The 22,178-nt window shown below is 37.3% G+C and overlaps 1 long non-coding RNA gene across 1 annotated transcript in view; it reads right to left on the bottom strand.

The window, feature by feature from the left end:
- Window positions 1-4,936: 4,936 nt before the first annotated feature.
- The window catches only part of LOC140744230 (uncharacterized), a 126,778-nt gene continuing 109,536 nt past the window's right edge, over window positions 4,937-22,178 (bottom strand). Inside the window, exon 3 of the long non-coding RNA XR_012102536.1 lies at window positions 4,937-5,328. This is a non-coding gene — a long non-coding RNA (uncharacterized LOC140744230). The remainder of the gene's footprint in view (window positions 5,329-22,178) is intronic.

Raw genomic sequence — 22,178 nt, 5'->3', positions numbered from 1 at the left:
CGCACACAGAGAACGCACACATCGGAACGCTCCCGTATGTAGTCGTGCCAATGAAAGAACCATTGTGTCCATTCATAGTGTAGTTTTTCTTGATAGTATTCTCACTTCTTGAAGTAACTTGTTCTATTCTTATCAAAATCATTTTTCGTGAAAAAAACGAAAAGTAAGGAAATGTTCAATAAATTAAACGTAAAACTTGCAAAAATCCAACTATTTCTATGAAAATACAGTTAAATTTGATCATATTTTGTAGTTTCTAACTACCTAGTGGATTTCCACGTACCGAAGCGCTGACGATCCATAGTGGGACGTCACGGAAATTCAAATCGAGATTCTTACGTAGCCGATATTAGTATGTGCTCGGCGCAAGCGGTGAGTTTTGAGCGATATTAAATTCTCTCAAGATTCTTTGTTTTAAATTAAAATGAAGCTTTGTTTCTGCCGCTTTAAATTTGTAGCGCGTTCATTTCTTTTTCATTAAAAGTTGTGTTTTCAGATTCTATGGAATATATGATTTAGTATTGTATTGTGTTTTACGTTAAACATCGAAGTTCTCTTCATAATTTCTAATAAAATATAAGTAGCAGTACTGCAGTGCTTTAATTATATTTAATTTGATTGATTTGATTACTTTAAATTTTATATGTTTTTTAATCGACTGCGAGGGGTAAGGTTCTTAAGGCGTATGTATTTATGCATATGTATCTTTGGACCTTTGACGAATTTTAACGTGTGAGGTGTGTAAGAAATAATAAGGCGTACTCGACGAGGTATCGTCTAAATTATTAGAGTGATATAGTCTAGACATAGCCTATATTTTTAAGCTGTCGCGTTTTTGTTTTTATATTTTTTCTCGAATAGTACGAGTACCATCAAACTGTAATACATTTTTTACTAAACTTTTGATAATTAATATACGCTTTTGAATTAATAAAGCCCTTAATTTCTCTACTATGTAAAAGCCCTTAATTTCTCTACTATGTAATAGTAGAGAAATTAAGGGCTTTATTAATTCCTTCCTAATATCTTTGTCCCTCGATAAATATAAAGTAATTGATCCGACTTCAAGAACAATACTTATTAGTACACAACTTTCCGCTCGCTCTCATGCCTTGCAGTGGCCGTTTAATATGGTTTCATTGTACACATGTTGTTAGGATGTTAGGATGAAACTAACCAGATTTGTTTTTCATAATTTATACGATAGTTAGCCGCACCCATAGTTCCAGTCTGCAATTTTGTTCGTTATTCCGACGTGGTTTTTTGTTTGAACTAACATTGCGTTTGCTCGCGTTTCGAAATGATTTAAGTCTGTCTGGCGTTTTACCATCTTGTGGACCTTGAATGTGAAGAAAGGGTTATTAAGATCGTTTGATAAATTGAGGTATAGGGTATCGTTTTGGTACATCACGGTAGCTGTGAAATATACTCATTGCAAGGATAAGCGGTAAGCGGTAAGCGTATAGGCTAACGAGTACTTACAGATATGTGGCAATTATCTGAAAGCTGGTAGAGCCAGTATGGCTCGATCGCGGACCCGCCCGCCACACTGTTTCTAGCATGAATTTTTGTGTTTCAGTGGAAAGGTGTGGATACCGGATACTTAAGATAAAGTGACCATCTTAGTCCAAAGTAGTGGGAACGCATCTGTGACAAGCCCCTTCTAAATTAAAATTGAGTCCTCTGCTTTGCAACACCAAATGAAACTTTTCAATTAACTAATTGAAGGCAACAACAATCGCTGAACAGCAGACGAACTGTGGTCCCTTCGTAACGCCCATAAAACCCGATGGGGTTTGAATGCCCTATTTAAATTCCCGTCAATAGCCTCTCGAAGGCTATTATCGACTTAATTAAAGAACTCGAAACCCTCTGCATATCAGACGGCAGGTACACCACGGGGAACGTCAAAATATTTCAATGAACTGGAAATCTGGAGTATTTACGAGAATTGGCTCTTCTTTATTAAGACGACACGACCCGGTAGCGACACTGCCCGAAATTGTGTCAGTTCTATCAGTGCTGTAAATCTAAATAGCACGAATACGTATGACAAAAGTCTGTCTATATGAAACCGTCTATATATGACAATGATGTATAAGTTATTCTCTGTCCGAGAGAAACCGATTAAAAGTGGGGATGTATTTCGAAATATAATCCGAAAAGTCGTTTTAAGAACCAAATAAATCAACGACAAAAACGAAATAATGACGTGTTCTATATAAATGTATGTTATTTAAATCAACAAACTTTTGTAATATACGAGGTGTTTGGTGGTTAAGTGCCAACACTTTCATTTTTATTTCATTTCAATTTCATTCAATTCATTCATCATTCATTTTTATATCATTTCAAATTCATTTCATTTCAATTTTAATCTTATGTCTGTGGTGTCGACGCTGTGTCGTGTCGTGTCGTCGCAATAAAGCGGACGCCATTGATTGAATCATGAAATGGAGTGGAATAATTACCTACTTGTCGTAACATAAATTCTAGTGTTTTAAGAAGGAAACGAAGAAGGATAATGTCTTCCCTAATTAGAACCTCAAAATGTGTAATTTCCTCTTTAAGCTTCGGCGGAGATTAATTTGCCGTTTAATTTGTAAGAATGCAATTTGGAATAAAGTAAAAACATACCTAAATGTGTGTGGAGTTACGGTTGAATTCATATCTAATTAGATGTAAACTTTGTTTAAAGAAATGAGTTTTACATTTTTTCTTTCAAGACTTTACAATAACATTACAATATGTTGTAGATATTGGTTTTAATTAATATTAGAGATCAGCTAATAAATGCCTAATACGTACTTTTCAGACTTACTCTCATTCTATAAACTATGGGAAATGATAAGAATAATAAATAATCTAAAAAAGTTTTTCCAAATAAGCTTAATGTTACGTCATATGACATCTTTTTCCTTAACAAAAAGGTTGGTGGAGTTTGGTAGAGTTCGCAAATACCGTATTATTTTCTTGTATTTCGGTTAAATTAAGCTTATTTGTATTGTTAGTTGTATATACTATGTAACTAAGTAATTAAGTTCATGATTATAAGCTTACAAGCTCTACTATCCTATCCTAGCTATCCCCGCCGAAATTGTAGTAGAGTATGCTCTTTCATTTTCTAGGCAATTTTAGCGTTTAATAATGTTTTAGCGCTATTTGCTAATTTAGTAAATATTTGCTTCTATCTAGTAATGAGTTCTCTAATGAAATATTAATGAGTTGCAATTAACAGGTGGTTTTTGAAGGTGGTAGAACCCTTTGTCGTTCGACTCCGGCGGCACAACCGCTACACCTATTTCTGCCTCATAATAGCAATGTTAAGCGCTGCTGTGTTCTGGTTGAAGGGTGTGGTAAGAGACACATATTATTCCGAGGCGTTCCACCTTAGTCCTCCGAGGTAGCGGCGCATCTGTGGCCGACCTCAAGTAGGTATATCTAATCCTATCTGGGGTTGATTACAGTTGTCTATGGGCGGCAGTAGCCACTTAACATCAGGTGGACTGCATGCTCGTGTACTACCCCTATATTATAAAAAAAAAACATTTTATTTCTAACCATGTCACAGATCTTTTAATATGATTACAAATACAATGGTATTTCATCGTAAGCCTTAATTTTCAATTTATTTAGAACTAAATAATACTTTTATGCTAATCTAAATTGAAGCTATGTTTATTAATGAAGTCTATTCAGAACTATTGAGACGAAAAAATATTGTAGCCATTCTTAAATCGGATTTGCATAAATACGTAGGACTTAAATAAATTCAAATGAAAATATTTTATTTAATGTACATTGTTTTAAGAAACATTTTTGAACGTGAGTTAAATAGTCTATCACCGTTTTGTAATGTACTACAAATAACACTAACAACTTTCATTATCGTTGTGGATAAATACTTAATGATATCGGTAATTAAACTCTGTAATTTGTGTCGGTCCATCTCTGTCCATATTGTACTTTACTAAGTGAGTTAAGTTATTTTCAGAGACCAGATTTTTACATTTACCAAAGTTCACAACGTTTAACACAAATCTGAACTGTGCTGCTGGCATTAGCTTTGAACGTAAAAAATGTTTGTGTCATATCGTACACACTTTCGAAATTATGCTACAAATATGAGTAAAATTTTCAGATTTTTTAAAAATTGAAATGAAGCTAATGTGTTTAGCGCTGTGAATGTTTTTGGCCAGTATGTACGTAAACATCCTAAAGTATGAAAAAAATCAAAAGTCAACATTAAGACATGCCTGACCCGGGATTGAATCCGGAACCTACTGCATGTCAGACCGGTGACCGCACCGCCATGCGGGTCATAAACTACCCCGCATCCTGCATAAAGCACATTATAATTTAATCGCGGAGTAAATAAATAAACTGCTTACATATTAATTGGTGTGGACAGGTGTTTTGTGTGTTATGTCAAAAGCAGTCCACTTGTTCGGGCCAAAATACAGATTAAATTATCTCATTTAATTTCACCTGTGCTCCAATATGATGAGTGGGAAAATGATTTTGGGCTACCTATTAACATGTATTCGTGATATGGGTATTGACAGTTTAAAGTATTGTTGAGCGAGTTAAGACGCCTAAGTACCGAACCCTGCCTAAATAATACAGGGTCCTAATAACTCTCAATTGAATAATTGACAATGCTTTGCTTGAACCGATAGGGTGAGAAAGGATATATTTTTTACGGGAAATGTTTCGAGAGTTCCTTATACAAAATAGATGAGTATTAAGACAAATTTTCGCCTAATCCAATGCACTTTGCGTTCAACTAAGTTGTGGTTACAATATTTGAACATATTTAAATGATTGAAGAATGTTAAATTCTTACCTTTACACAGTAGTTCAGTATAGTCGCAACTGTAAATAGATTCAGTTTAAATCATCAATGAATAAGTATTAAAAAGGATATGGATTCGTGATGAGCTTCAGGCACCAGCTCCTGGGTCTCGTGTCCTGCGTCAGGTATCGGAGGGCGACCGGCGTGAATCCAGGGAACGGGAGGCCCTGTCCCGAGCTCTCCGTACTCAGCCCTCCCTCCGAGTCCGACTCGCCCCCGTCCGACTCTGTGCACTCCCCACTGGAGTCTTCCCCCCCTTCACGGTAGCCGTAGTAAGGCATTTCACACGACATTCACTTAACTTATAAGCTCATTGTATCACTTAATGTACTAAAACTACTTAACCATGTTGCTACTTCAACTGTACAAGTACGTGTCGGTTTGTATTGGAAGCGAGTGCTCGGATTGCGCCGTCAGAGGATCGGGGGACGCCATTTTGGAATGTGCGTAGTCGGTGTAAGTTGGTGTTTAATCTGAAACAAAATAATATCAGGTTTAAAAAACATTTTAGTATGAAATAATAAAGTAAATTAATTGATGCGTATTACGTGTGTATTTTAACATACACTCTTGCCTGTTTCATAAATAATTAAACGTTTTAAAATTTTATAAGAAATTCGACATATGAAATTTTGCTACCTTATTTCATAGATACAAACAAATACAAACAGAAAACGTATTCATATTTCTGTAAATAATATGTATTTAAATAGGGAATCACTTGAAATACACTTATCTATAATTTGAATAACGTAATAATTATAATTATGCAGTTTATACTGTTGTTATACGGCAAAAGAGGTGTGGTTGCGCCTCTGGAGTTGAACCACAATGGGATCTTACGCCATATGATTGATAACACACAGATTTACAATTGCAATTTTACTCTCCATGCCCGAATTATTGAAGGTGCTTTGTGGTTCGACTCCGGCGGCACCACCGCCACATCTATTTCTGCCTCATAACAGCAGCGTTAAGCGCTGCTGTGTTCAGGTTTGAAGGGTGTGGTAAGGGAGACATACTTTTCCGAGGCGTTCCAACTTAGTCCTCAGGGGTAGCAGCGCATCCGTGGCTGACCTCAGGTAGGAATATATAATCCTATCTAGGGTTGATTACATATGTCCATGGGCAGCAGTAGCTACTGACCATCAGGTGGGCTGCATGATCGTCTGCTACTCCTATATTATATAAAAAAAAATTACAATACAATTTAATTTATTCAGAGCCCTCTCTCAAAGAGGTTATTGATCGATCTCCTCATCAATATCTGGTTTTCATTATCTTCTAACCTACTTTTAAAGATTCCCACATTCGATTTTGAATCGAAAAATGTGGTCCGGAGAAGGGTGTAAATAGGCACGGAATATCTGTACTGTGATATATGAGGGTGGTGCGTTACAAAACATTCATTGTCATCAATATTTCAGCGAAGTGCCTTGAATTGTAAAAAGGCTCAATTCTCATATAAAATTAAAAGGTAGACGCTTTACTTTGTTCCTAAGGGAACTCCTACTTTTTCGGCTTTCATCGTTGTATATTTGTGTCCTTGGAAAGTCTACTTATTTTAGGATAGGAATCATGTACATACCCAATAATAAATGTAGACTTAAGTGTTTTAGGTGCGCACTTGTGCTAGGTATTGATCTATAATATAGATCCGTCCATTCCGTGACCATATAGATTCTATATACGGTTAATACGGGCAAGGTATTTTTATAATTATGATTCTTATTTTATCTAAATGAGTTATCTAAGGGTAGTCGTATATAGTAATAAATATCTTATAAGGGTATCTAAAACACCCACGTATGTTATTTATGTTCTATGATTATGGTTCACGAACCTTTACAACTCGGTACTGTTGGATCATACCATCACGCTGCTCCAATGTCAAATATTTGAATACTTAAAAACTTTACGTAATATTATTATTAAATTCTACTTTAATATTGTTTTTGTTTGGTATGATACCTACTCACGGTGCAGCTTAAATCCTTTTTTTAGCCTCGAGTAAAGTGAAAACTTTTAACGAAAGGAAAATAAGTTGGGTCATATTAAATAAGAGAACTTTATTTCAAAACTTTGCGAGTTATATCGTGCCTCTAGCGTGATGACGTAGCTATAAAGTTGTAAGCGTAGTATAACTAATAAAAGTAGATTTATTATAATGAGGTTTTCTCGTTCAGGATTTATTTAGATTTATCAAGGGAAGTGCTTGTATTGTTGTGTACATGGTATAGTCCGCGCCAAACTTCTAGACCGCTCTGAAGTTGTTACGCGCAGGTTTAGGTTTGCGACGCGACTAGTTTCTATATTTTTTTGGCGTTTGGCGCTTAAATGCAATGGATGGCATAGTACGAGTCACTAATACTTGAATATAAGCTAAGAGGTAGAGGTCTACGTCAAAGAGTGGAGTTTCATGTCCTGATGAATGATTATAGTATAGAAACAGCAGGCAGGATGGAAGGAAATCTGACAAACAAACTTCCAATCTATCGTTGGTAAGTTTTCATTGCCGCCTATGAACGTCTGTGACCAAGGCAGATGTGTGTCAGTGGTACCCTCCCGTAAAATACTGACTGTACCACATGGAAACATGAAATCTATCAGATTATATCAATGCTGCAATAGCATATTAGGTCGGAATAGTTTATGTAAGACTGGATACAATACCACGACACATTACCACACAATAACAACAACAACAAACCAGATTTATGGCGTAACTTATGACAGTATGGCGACGCCGCCGGTCTACGAAGAGCTCTACGACACTTCTAGTTCTACTACCTAATACTAATAATTTTTAGGGTTCCCACGGGGCATTTAAAATAAAGGAGTAGCGGAAGAGCATGCAGTCTGACTGATAGTAAGTGACTACTTCCCATGAACATCTGTAATCAACCCCAGATAGGATTACATTCCAACTTGAGATCGGCCACTGATGCGCCGCTACTAGAGGACTAAGCTGGAATGCTTCGGAAAAGTATGTCTCCCTTACCACACCCATCAAACCAGAACTAAGCAGCGCTTAACAAAGCTGTTATTAAGTAGATACAGGTATGGTTTATTATAAGACCTAATAAATAACGCAATAAACATCACAAGTTGACGTCCAACTAATATTTCTATTTTGGAAATTTAATATCCACGGTTTGCGTGTATCTCATTTCCTTTCCTCAATATTTGAGTCCGAAACTTTTGCAATATTTGCGTCAACTGAGGTACTCGACCTCTGATTTCAAATATTCACGGAGATAGTTCCCCGTAGCTCATCGCCGGTACCTGTTCATTAGATGACCTACTTGGCCTAAAATATTTTAAGGAAAATAAATTATTAGTCTTTATCAACCTTATTTTGTTATTATCCTATTGTCCCTGAGTTTAGGCCATAGTCTACCGCGCTGGCCAAGTGAGGTTTAATGTTTGCTTGTTTTTTTTTTTTTTTTTTATAATATAAGAGTAGCAGACGAGCATGCAGTCCACCTGATGGTAAGTGGCTACTGCCGCCCATGGACATCTGTAATCAAACCCAGATAGGATTAGATATTCCTACCTGAGGTCGGCCACAGATGCGCCGCTACCCCTGAGGACTAAGCTGGAACGCCTCGGAAAAGTCTGGCTCCCTTACCACACCCTTCAAACCGGAACACAGCAGCGCCTAACACTGCTGTTATTAGGTAGAAATAGGTGTGGCGGTGGTGCCGCCGGAGTCGAATCACAAAGGGTTCTACCACCTTTAATTCACCTTGTATTTTCCCTTACGATGTTTGTCTTCATCGTTAAAACAAGTGATAATTAATTTCTAATAAGCACATAAATTAGGTATAATGCCAGACACACCTCTTATTTTTGAACGTTATATGCGTATTAGAAATTCATTATTATTTGCTTAAAATTTCAAATTTGGCATAGGGAATCATAGTAAAGAAATATCTTAAACAGGTTAAAAAAGAATCTAAAGGGTGTGTGAAATTTACCAATTTGGCCAGTGCGGAGGACTAAAGCCTAATTTTCTTACTTTGAGAGTAGACCTGTACCCAGCGGGACAGTAACTGCTACCTATATACTGTCGAAGCAAGTACGAGTTTCAACGAAGCTACCACAGCCTGTAAAAACATGTTTTCGGAACGGAAAAAAACAAATTGAGATTTCAAAGGACTATACATGAAAGAGCTCGTTGCAATGAGTGCAAGCCCTCAATAAAATTACTAACGGCAACCGAGTTCGGATACAAACATTTTACAACCAGTAATTAAGCCTGGTGACCGAAGTTCAAACACTCGTTGCCAAATATCTGTGATTTTATGCTGTAATAATAATTCACCTCGGAAATACCTTACTTATTACTACTTTCAAATCTATCGTTACTTAGACATACTCGTACTTATTTTATTTAAAATCTATTTGTAATTTTTTTTTTTGTTTTCGAGAGGGAAACCTTCAAAAGGTACCCGACGACGTGAGAGCGACGCCGGGTTATGTGGGATTTTTACCGCACTAAAACCCCCCCGGTGGCCGTGGCGATTGGTTGGAGAACTCCGGGATCTCCAATGGAACAACACAATCGGAGTCCTCTGAGCGCGATGCCCCGGTCGGACTCTGCCTTGGGGGAGCACTTTACGCTCCTCCCGCACACCTGGTGTTTACGACTGCATGCGACCACACCTGCCGCCGTCCTTCCCGGGGTTGCTTGCCGGACGGTTCGAGCTTCCACTCTTGCCACCGCCAACCCCGGAAGCCCCCTTTTAGTCGCCTCTTACGACAGGCAGGGGATACCGTAGCCCTATTCTAGTCCCGGAACTACAGGGACACACTTCGTACCCCTATGAGAGTAATCTAAAAACCAACACAAAAAATAAAATTCTTACCTACCCGTTGTTTATATTATGTTACGTATGTGCTGGAATATTTTTTTCATTATGAAATGAGTAGAATTAAAAAAAATATATTGTTTACTTTTTAATGAAGTATGAGTGCATAAAATAAGTGTCTCTACCAACGATTTCAATATTACAGTAATTTTCAAAACTATAGAATACCTTTAAAATGTTTGCAAGTCTTCTTACGGCTGTATCATTTCCAAAATACTTAAACTTTCCTACCTCCTTTACCAAAGAGTATTTTGTTCTCGCAGCCAACCTATCGCAAATGTATACATACATTAGTAACACATCGCATCACACACCACAAGCCATATCGTAACGTTTTATTGATCCCATGTTTGCTTCCACAATCCAGTTTCATATCAATACCGACAAATATTCAATGAAACGTATGAATTTGTATATTATAGGTACAGTGATATACACTGTCATTATGCAGAATACCAGATTGAAAAGTATCATATACTTATCTAATTCGAACCACTAGTAGGTTTTCGAAGGCGGTAGAACCCTTTGTGGTTCGACTCCGGTGGCACCACCGCCACACCTATTTCTACCTAATAGCCTAGTGTTAGGCGCTGCTGTGTTCCGGTTGGAAGGCTGTGGTAAGGGAGACAAACTTTTCCGAGGTGTTCCAGCTTAGTCCTCAGGGGTAGCGGCGCATCTGTAACCGACCTCAAGTAGGAATATCTAATCCTATCTGGGGTTGATTACAGATGTCCATGGGCGGCAGTAGCCACTTACCATCAGGTGGACTGCATGCTCGTCGGCTACTCTTATATTATAAAAAAAAACAGATATCACAGTCCCATTGCAAGCTCATTTTCAACGCACTACATGGTTGTGAGTTTCCGTGCAATAAGTCACAAATAATTTGATCTAAAATGAAGTGTGTTACTGACACTTATGACTCGGGAAATCCTATTGTGGGGTGTCAAGTGTAATAAGCGATCGTTATCAACCACTCAGACCGTCAACTTATTAAAGCTCTTTGCAGATTTTTATTATTAACGCTCTATTTTCTCACTACTTTAATTTAACATAAGTAAATGGTAACTATTATAAACAAAAAAACAATTATGTTTCAATCCGTTAACTACTACTACGAAAAGGAAACCGAATTAGTATATGTCACTTTTGAAATTTAGACAAATCCAACGATACGTCATTCGTCAAACGGTTTAGACTATACGACATGTCAAATAATGACAGTTACTTACATCCATAAATTTATACCTAATTATGTACATAACCATTCACAGTCGGGCAAAAATATTAAATAATGTTATACACTTGCAATGGTTCAATACACAATATAATACTTGAATGGGTTGTAAAATAACATATTATTTTCTCCATCTACACAACCAAATTGGTAATATAGGCTTTGACAAATTGGCAATACATAATTATAATACGTCAAATTTCCAATAACGGTGCACGAATAGGCTCGACCCGCCAAACTTATCAAAGCTCTATTTCATGCTTATTGAATTGAATACACATTACAATACTTGAATAGGTTGCAAAATAACATACCATTTTTTCCATCTACACAACTAAATTATTAATACAAGCATGGAAAAAATGTCAATAAATAATAATATGTCAAATTTCCAATAACCACTGCACGAATAGGCTCGACCCGACCTTATCAAAGCTCTATTTGAAGCTTATTAGCCAACGTTTATATCTCCATTTGATATACGAATGTTTGAATTGCGGTCGCTCCGGTTTCCGTTATAGGGCTCTAAAATTTTCGCGTAAACAAGTTAGTGGGTGTAGATTTGGTGCCTATTTATTGACTGGGGAGTTTTATTTGCCCAGTGAATTTTCTATTGGGCTGTAACTTGAAATGTGCACCCATTTTTATGCGGTCGTTTCGCTCGAAGACTTAACTTTGATTGACTAATAAGGGTAATTAGATTGTTAAGTGTGTTATGTGATTATTCATTGTTATTTTAAATTATAGATATATGAATAAGTTCGTAAAAATACCTATTCATATAATTGAAGTAATTAAAATATTGATGGGCCGCCTATAGCAAAAATATCACCTATTGTACCTTAAATATTTTGGCTGTCATTTTCGTTAACACACATTCACTGTACAATCAAATTTTTGTATTGTATTCTATTGTTGCACTTTTTTCAATAAAATGTAAATAAATAGAACAAAGAACTTGATTGAGTAATTGTACGGCAATTGGAATAACATAAAGCCACTAAATGAAAAAATGGGATCCACGCAATCAAACTGTCATTTTCAATAACCGCTGCGGCGAATATTGCTTGCAAAAACGACAGAGGAGCGTGATTCGATTCCACGGATCGGTTTTTCCGACAACATCCGAGACGTCGATAGATATCCGGTTAAACAGACATTGTCGTCCTATTTTCAAAGCTTAACACATGGTTTCTAAAACATTTAATAAACGACACAATATCTTAATCTACGTATATTTTCTGCTTAAAGAGGTACCGTACTGGAAATAGATGATTATGGAATGTGTTCAATGTTATAGGTTGTGATTGCAACCATTTTTATTTCGAATAGTAAATTGCTATAGCTGTCATAAAAGCGTAACACCACTGTATATTCTGTGATTCAAAAAATTGGGATCCACGCAATCAAAGTGTCATTTTCCATAACCGTTGCGGCGAATATTGCTTGCAAAAACGACAGAGGCGGCGTGATCCGATTCCATGGATATGTTCAGTCGAAACGGTTTTTCTAACAACAGCCGAGACGGCGACATACTCGTATATCCAGTTATACAGACATCGTCCTCGTATTTTAAAAGCTTAATATGTCGCTTAATAATAATATTTATAGTAAAGATAAATAGAAAAATAGGTGCGATTAAGTAAGTTTAAAGACTAAAGTAGTACATAAAAAGGTTTACAAATTAGCCAAAGACAGCATAGCATATTATAAGAGGAAAGACGGCAAAGGTATAAAGAAGAGAAGAGAAACAGAATTAGGATTTACGACGGGGCTAGGAATAGATTGGAGAAATTAAAACAGGGATAACGACAGAGTTAGAATTAAAAGTTATGGGTGTCGTTTCTGGAATATAAACAAAACAAGAACCTAAAATATCCATATCTATAATTTTTTTTCTGTTAAGTAGGTATATAACTGGTTGGTATCATTTATCGTAATAGAAGTAGGTAATGTTGAGGTGAATGTGTTTGATACGTTGTTTTGCTGTTAACAAATTGCTATAGCTGTTATGATAGCGAAACACCACGGAATATAAAAAAATGGGATCCACGCAATCAAAGTGTTATTTTCCATAACCGCTGCGACGAATATTGCTACAAAAAACAATAGAGGCGGCGTGATTCGACCCACGGATCGGTTTTCCAACAACATCCGAGACATCGACCGATTTCCGGTTATATAGACATCGTCGACGTATTGTCAAAGATTAACATATCGTTTCTAAAACATAAACGACACAATATCTTAATCTACGTATATTTTCTGCTTAAAGAAGTATCGTATTGGAAATAGATGATTATGGAATGTTATAGGTTGTGATTGCAAACGTTTTTATATTCAATAGCAAATTGCTATAGCTGTGAGGATAGCGTAAAGCTACTAAATCCATAACTGCGGCGGCGAATATTGCTTCAAAAAACGACAGAAGCAGTGTGATTCGATTTCATGCATCCGTTCTGTCGAATCGGTTATTCCAACAACATTCGAGACGGCGACATATATCCGATGATATAGACATCGTCAACGTATTTTCAGAACTTAACATATCGCTATATAAAAAGATAAAGATAAGATAAAATACTCTTTATTGCACACTTACAGTTGAAATTTTACAATACACAATATACATAACAGGTAAAACAGTATGCAATAGGCGGTCTTATCGCTAAGTAGCGATCTCTTCCAGACAACCTATGCATGAAAAAGAAAAGAGAGACAAGCGAAGAAAGGAGGATAGTGTGCGTGAAGTTAGAGAAGGATTAGGTTATAAAGGATAGGATACATTTAGTATTAGTGTTAAAGCAACAAAAATAGAGAGAAAAAACAACACAAACAAAACAATGACACGGTACACATGAAAAAGACGAAAACGAGGCGGAATTTCATACGGTCGAGTAATATTTTAAAAGCTGGTTTTTAAATGAATCGAGCGATTCAGCACGGCGTATGGACATGGGTAACTTGTTCCATAAGCCAACAGCGACTGAAGAGAAAGAGTTTTTGTAAAAGGATGAAGAATGAAAGGGAGTTTGGAGAGAAAGATTTACAAAGGAGCGAAGACAGCGGTCGTGTGCAAGGTAAAGGTATTGGAAACGGTCTTTTAGATAGGTGGGAGCGATGGGGCTGAACAGCACGCAGTAAAGCGCAGAAAGAATATGCATATTCCGGCGAAGTCGGATTGGGAGCCACTTGAGTTTAGTACGATACTCGGATATGTGATCATATTTGCGAAGACCAAATATGAAACGAATACATAAATTTTGGAGACGCTCAAGTTTGTTAAGTTGCTCCTCAGTGAGGTCGAGATAGCAAACATCGGCATAGTCGAGAATAGGAAAGAGTAAAGAATGAGTTAACGCAATTTTAGTAGCAATAGGAAGAAAGTTGCGAAGTCCCCTGAGGGAGCCTACAACGGAAAACATTCTTCGACTTACTTCCTGAATTTGAACAGACCATGATAAATGCTTATCAAAGTATATACCAAGATTTTTAACTTTATCGCAGTAAGGAATACGTAAGCCGTCGAAGGTTATATCTGGTAACGTACTCAGGTCTACTCTGGATAGTAATCGGGAACTGCCTATTATAATAAGTTGCGTTTTGCTAGGATTTATTTTAAGACCATGGTATTCACTCCAATCTACGATGCGAGCAAGATCTTCATTTAAGGAATAAATTGTCTTAGGCAGGTCTCCTACTGTGGTTTGCTTATACACTTGGAGATCATCTGCATAAAGGTGGTAGAGAGAAGAGAGATTGAGACTTATAGAGTTAATAAAAAGAGAAAATAAAAGAGGAGACAACACGCCACCTTGCGGTACCCCGGCAGATACATCAGACCAAGCAGACTGTGCTTCCTGGACCTGAATACGTTGCCGGCGCCCATGCAAGTAACTTTGAAACCATCCTATCGCTGTCGGAGATATGTTGAACGAGCGAAGAATTGCCAGCAGGATGTCGTGGTCAACGGTGTTAAAAGCACTGCTGAAATCCAGGAGTACTAACACCGTGAGCTTCTGGCCATCCATACCTTTGCGGATATCGTCAGAAATGTGCAATAGGGCAGTAGTCGTACTATGACCAGGGCGGAAACCAGATTGGAACGGATTTAACAGGTTGTGCTTGGACACAAAAGAACTGAGTTGTTGGTGTACCAGACGCTCAAGTGCTTTTGATAGGAAAGGTAGGATGGATATAGGTCGATAGTCAGTGAGGTCAGAAGGATTGGACTTTTTCGGAATAGGAATGACGTGGGCTTCTTTCCAAGTGAAAGGAAAACAACAAGTCGAGATGGATTGATTAAGGATATAGGTCAGGAGATATAATGTCGATGATAGGAATGATCATCTTACGACTAATACCATCGCAATCAACGGAGTCCGAGTGGATGCTTTGTATGCTCAGTTCAACATCAGGAACAGTGAAGGCACGAAACTGGAATGCAGGGAATCCGGGAGTGGCAACATTAGAAAGAGAATTCAACGTTAATTGTTTTTTTGCGCTATCAATGCACGAAGTAGAGGAAAAATGCTGATTAAGAAGATTTAAATCTAAATTGGACGGACAGTCTTGGCGTGCCTTACCAACTCCCAGGGATCTTAGAAATTTCCATACTTTAGAACAGTCTTGGTTTAGAACTGAACTGTAGATATGGCGTCGTTGTGCATCCCTACACACCTTATTGCAGTGATTTCGGACAGATTTATATACATCCAGATTTTCATCAGTAGGGTTCAGCTTATACTTGGTCTTGGCGTTGTTTTTTTTAACAATAAGTTCTTTAATGTTTTCCGTGAGCCAGGGAGCAGGTAGGTGTCTGACACGGACAGGGCGAGCAGGCGCGTGCCTATCCAACAATTGAATGAGAAGTGAAGTAAAAAGAATCACTTGTTCATCCACACTACTCGCACTCTGTATAACACTCCAGTCAACCTCCTCAGCATCACGCCGAAACTGTTCAATATCTATGCCACCAAAATTGCGTCGAAGCAGTATTCTCGACTTAGCTTTAGGAGGTTTTAATTTGTAGGATAAGTAGATGAGGTCGTGGTAAGAGAAACCGTCAGCAGCATGTTGACCGTGTTTTGCAACACTGTCTGGTGAAGATACGAATATTAAGTCTAATAGAGAAGGAGAACAATTGGGGAAGAAATGTGTTGCAGAGAGTGGAAGAATATGAAGATTAGCTGCCTCAATGACTGATTTAAGGTGGTTCGATCTACCGTCATTTTTTAAAAGACAAGTGTTGAAGTCCCCCATGAGAATCACGTGAGAGTAAACAGGAGTAATTTCTTCTAATAAAGCTTCTAATGTGGAACAGTAGTTAAATGTTGATGAAGGGTTATAAAATACTCCTAGAAGAAGTTTAGTATGAGAGAAGAGGACTTCAATAAATAAATATTCAGCTTCACTACCGGGTTGTGACTGACGAATTATAGAAAAGGGAATATGGGAACGGAGATACATAGCAACGCCGCCCCCCGCCCGTTCGAAGCGATCGTTGCGAATTAAATGAAATCCCGGAAGTGAATATGAAGTAGAAGGAAGACATGACTTAAGCCATGATTCTGAAACAAGTATAGCGTGAATATGTTTGCTATCAAAAGTTGAAATCAGATCTGTGTAATGTGCCGGTATGCTTTGGGCGTTGATATGGCAGATGTTAAAATTTTTATTAACATCCGCAAACAATGTGTTTAAAGTGACATTTAAAGGAGGAATGCTTTCAAAACTGGCGTTACTGCTCTCCCCATCAGACGCAGAAGTAAAAGAAAGGGAACATACGCTTTCGTCATTTTCAATATTGGATACCATCATAGTTGCTTATTTAATAAGATTAGAATAATAATAATCTAAATAAAAAAAAAAACAATAAAAAAGACAAATAAAAATTAAAAAGCAAAACTAATTAAGCTTCATGCAACAACCCACCAGCAGCTTTACTTTGTAAATGACTGATGAATAATGTAAGAAATATTATTAAATAAATGTATAAACAAAATGGATAATTACAAAATGACAATAAATCAGCATTCCAATGAAAGGTAGTAAATTATACGAGGTACTTGCAATTATCACCACGGTGTTTGTACAAAGTGTCAGAAAAACAACATAGGTAGTGACATCTGGTGCAATGCAAGCTACACTACTTCCTGACAATGGCCAAAATCTTAGAATCTACTACAGTATTAAAATAAAAGCGTACCTTTGACTATTGTCATTGACTATATTATAATTATTCATCATTCATAGACATAGCAATAACAAAAACAAACTGATAACCTACAAAACAACATTTGCTAATTGTTTATAACAAATAAAAATAAAAATAATTAAAACAGATATTATGTGCATACAAAATCAAGTACAGTGATGAAAGAATAATATTGAATGATTAATGCAGCAGTGACAGAAGAAAATGAGTTACCAGTGAAGTATGGGAGTAAAGTTACTAAAGCACAAACAAAGCAATAATTGGAAAGATTACTTTCTGTGCGTCCTCTTGGGCCGCTGTCCAGCTTTATCTTCCGACTGACTCAAAGGATGCACTGAAGAAGCAGCGGCCGCAGTGCCTGCAATGCCGTCCAGGTCCGCCAGGGTATTTACCTGCTGAAGGGAGCCGTCGGAGGCCAGGGCACATATGATGCCACCACGAGTCCAGCACTTAGTTACCCCAAGTCGTTGTCTAGCCTGCATAAAGAGTGAATGCCGCGTTTTTGTCAAGAACTCGGACAACGTAAGCCCAGAACCCTTGAGCTTTGTTTTGCCAAACCAGACTTTGTCGCGAATGGGCACTTCACGAAATTTGATGATGATAGGCCTGGTTTTCTTCTCCGAAGGACGCCCCAAGCGATGGCAACGGGTGATGGACGATTGAGTGAACTCCGTCACGTTCAATTTCTTATTGACGGCAGCCACAGCCAGTGCAGTAGTGTCTTCAGACTGTTCTTCAGGGACGCCGTGTATAAGCAGCATTTTGCGACGCCCTTTCATCTCAAGACGGTCAAACTCTCTTGCGAGAAATTCAACTTGCCTTTGCACAGTTTCAAGTGCAGAGGCAACGAATCTCTTAAATGCTGAAAATTCAGCGGCCAGAGTGGAAGCAGATGGTGCCACCGTGCTGGTTTTATGCAGCTCCTGTTGGAACTCCGCCATACGAGAGTTAAATAGCTCTGACATAGCAGTTAAGGTGTCCTTAAGTGAGTCCATTTTCTTCAGCGAATGTGCTAGTGCAGTTGCGTGTAAATAGTGCAGGAGATGACAAAAGTAGCTGGTAGGTCTTTTTGAAGCTTATTTACACATAACACCAACAAAACTAATTATTTCTAATATTAAAATACAGAGTGCAGTAAAAATCGTGTCTAACTTTCAACGCCTACCCGCGAAAAAGCTTACGAAAAAAAAAAGAAAAAGGTTTACGAATTAGTCCAAGAATTAGGTGGTTAATACCTGTCCAAAACCTAAAAACTAAAGTCGCCGTCTCAAGTACAATAAAACTCGTCGTAACATAGTACTCCTTCGCATCGTATTTATCTTGTGATGTTTTATGCATATCTCATTTCCGAAGTCGGAGCCTCACGCTTAAGTCCGCCGAATATATCTCGTAAAACTGTTATGCTCCTACCGAGCTACTGCTCTTTTACCCTTAAACAATTTTTACATCTGAATAAGGGTTAAAATTCGTTCATGTATTTGTCACGTGACTGATGTAACACATTGCGATGTAGAGCCGCGATACGCGACGTGGTGAATTGGTTATGCAATTCTGCAATATTTTTTCTTACAGTGATTAAGGGTGGAGACTTAAACGTAGAAAATACGGGATACATGCATTTGTATTCATTATGAATGATGGAAATCACTTAGAGAACAAATAACGTTGGTGCAATCACATTAACGTGATACAATCACAAATTCTCATGATATGACACCGTGTCGCGGCACGATATTTTTTACAATGCACATGGTAGATTTCCAGCGATACGACGTTGCAACGTACCACGACTAAATGTCGTATCGTACGTATGAGTTAACCCTAAGTTGTCCTCGACAAATTACGTCGTAAAAACGTCACTGCCGTTTGGGGCAGTAATCGCCACAATCAACTCCTTATGATGGCGAAATTGCAGGAAATTACAACCGTATTGCAATGAAAATGGAATGTGGATTGTTTTTTGCGTTTACAGCGGAGTTAGGAAGGGCTATTACGCGGCTTTTTGTGTTCCGAATTAAGGTCATTGTTTATTGTCCGAACAATAAACATTTAATGTTCGTGGAAGATTAAAATAAAATGTGCAGCTTTGCAAGTCCGGCGATAAACTTAAGTTTGAACATTTTGAAGATTTACTTGTTCTTTCTACATTGTCATGTTTTTCATTTTGTGCAAGGTCAGTTTGTATTTTTGGTTTGAAAAGTAGGATATTTAATTCGTTCTAATTACTATCTTTTCTTTTAGGACACTTCTAAATTAATCCAGCCGTTTTCAATATTATTCTATTTACATTAAAATAGGCGCGCGTTTGGTTTACTTTAGATCTCAGTTTATCCTTAATCTCTTTTCAAGTTACCACCGAAACTATTATTTTATATGTCCATATAATATCAACAAAAACAAAACATCGTAACAACTCGCTAAATAACATCGTATAACAGTCAAATAAACTCGTGTATGATACTGAAAAGCAGAACAAAGGTTTGTGAAAAGAATTTATTTGCCGGTATTTACAAGGGAGAGAGCGGTGATTCTTGTTTGCCAAGAATCTATGCATGCCAACAATCGATAGCCTAAATAAACAAATTGCACATAGTTCTCACAAAAGGCATAGATTTTCTCTCGCAGTCTGATTTTTAAGCGAAACAAGCTATAGAAGCTAAGATTATTATACAAAGATGAAACAAGTTGCATCATTAATTGTGGTATGTTATTTATGCTAAAAATTAAAATGCATGCATCGTGAGTCTGCTTTGAAGTAATTGGGGACACAGCGGTAATTAACTAAACACTGTAATTAAAAACATCCAGATTCTGCCAATACGTTTGTGATGTTTTCTTGTAAACATTTTTGAAACACATTTTCTCTGAATTAAAAATAGTATATTTTTATTTCTTGAAATTGATTGTTTGTTATACAAAAGTAGTAAATAATAATGCAGGAAAATGGTCAGTGGCGTTTATTTATATTCTTACTTAACTACATCCAAGTATTACTTGAGTTCCTCCATAGGCGCGAAGCAACCCCTAAAACTAAGTTTGAATGTCTTTGTACGCATTTCTACCTCCCACGTTTTAAGTCATAGGGCAGAAGTAACATTTCTGTTACAATATAATTACAAGGCAGAAGCCGGAGTAGTGCTGATGCCAGGAATTGTTCTACCACCCCTTTGATGTATATTAGCATATTAACTTTAAATTGTTTGGAGTTCATTGCGGTGGTTGCGCATTTACTAATTACACAAAAGGCATATAAATACATATAGAGCCATATAAATATTTTATATACGTTTATCCGATAATGTTTTACTAGCGTATGTGGGTAATATGTATGTCTCATTCTTTGGCACGCCCTGCCGCCCAAACGACTTGACAGATCTTAACTTATTCGGTGTCTTTGAAGTCTTCCAAGCTGTGAGAGTGTTATATTTTTAAAGTTAGGTTTTGGTATTTGTCATAATTCTATAGTTTTAGTTTTTTATTCGGAAACCATCACGGGAACGAAACATTTCAAGCGATTCGTGGATTTTGAGACTGATGTACAATAAAACGTGACGGAAAGCTATAAAGCATATGTTCCCTCATAGCCTTGTCAAATTAGTTTTTAGAACTAACACTTTGTCTATTCTTGTATTAATAAACTATGCACAATAAATCACGTATAAACAATGTACAATGGCGTCAAGGGGGTATAAAGGTTGCGTGTTACGTCAAGCCCTTACGTAAATATTGTCAATAGCAACTGATAGCTTACGACCACTTTAGATAGCGCTATTTTATATAAAGCTCGCTAAGGCTCTATTCAAACTATTTTGTTACTCCTACACTTTGTCAGGCAAGTATACTTTCTCTTTGTCAGGTATGTTCTGTCATCTACATTATTTGTAATTGCCCTTATTATTCCTAATGGTCGTCGTTGTCAACCCATTACTGTCCCACAGCTGGGCACGGGTGTTCTCTCAGAGTGAGAGGAGTTTAGGCTATAGTCCACCGCGCTGGCTAAATGCGAATTGGTAGACCTCACATACCTTTGTGAACAATTCTTTAATAAATCTCGGATGTGTAAGATTCCTCGCGATGCTTTTCTTCGCTGTTAAAGCAAATAGTAATTCTTAAAAAGCGCATAAGTTTAAAAAATCAAATGTGTGATCTAGGATTTGAAACTCTGACTCTCCGCTGAGTTTCAACTAGGCTATTACTTTATTTCCACTATGTAACGATAAAATAACAGTACTTTTCTTAGACTTAGTTTAATTGCAGTTTTCTCTGTTCCACTAATTGACACTGATACTCCCCACAATGCGGAAGGCCTGGAGTTTACTCCAATGCCAATTGATGGAGATTTGGTCACTACCAGTTAAAAATAACGTCCATTTATCTATTTTGGAAACATAATATGAGAACGGGGCGGATTGCTCACTGATATGACATGCAGTAGGTCCCAGTTTCGTTCTCCGGCCCGACAAATACTGTTCTGGTTTTTGTTCTGCATCTAGACGTTTATGTATTCGTCTTTATGTATATTCATGGCACCTAATATACTGGAAAAGCCTAATATATCCTCATGTTGATTATATGAAACAGCTAATTGACACTGAAAGCATTGAAAGCATTGAGCATCTACGGATCACGTTATGATAATGGGAAGATCATGGGGATAATCATGAATATGACATGACATCTTTTAGCCTTACAAAAATTAGAAGATGTTATACATGTGAACTTTTTTTTTATATTATAGATGCAGACGATCATGCAGTCCACCTGATGGTAGGAGACTACTGCCGCCCGTGGCCATCTGTAATCAACTCCAGATAAGATAAGTTTCCTACTTGAGGTCGGTCACAGATGCGCCGCTACCCTTGAGAACTAAGCTGGAATGCCTCGCAAAAGTATATCTCTCTTACCACATATATAGTTTTGGTAACTACGTCGTTATATAAATATATATAGTCCCAATATATATTCACTTTATATACACATCTCGTTTTACTGTTG

Source organism: Epargyreus clarus, unplaced genomic scaffold, assembly GCF_041222505.1.
Source record: "Epargyreus clarus isolate Ecla_fem2 unplaced genomic scaffold, WU_Ecla_fem_2.2 ptg000008l, whole genome shotgun sequence".
Lineage (NCBI taxonomy): Eukaryota > Metazoa > Arthropoda > Insecta > Lepidoptera > Hesperiidae > Epargyreus > Epargyreus clarus.
Note: the sequence above shows the minus strand (reverse complement) of the source record. Positions and strands in the feature narration are given on the sequence as shown.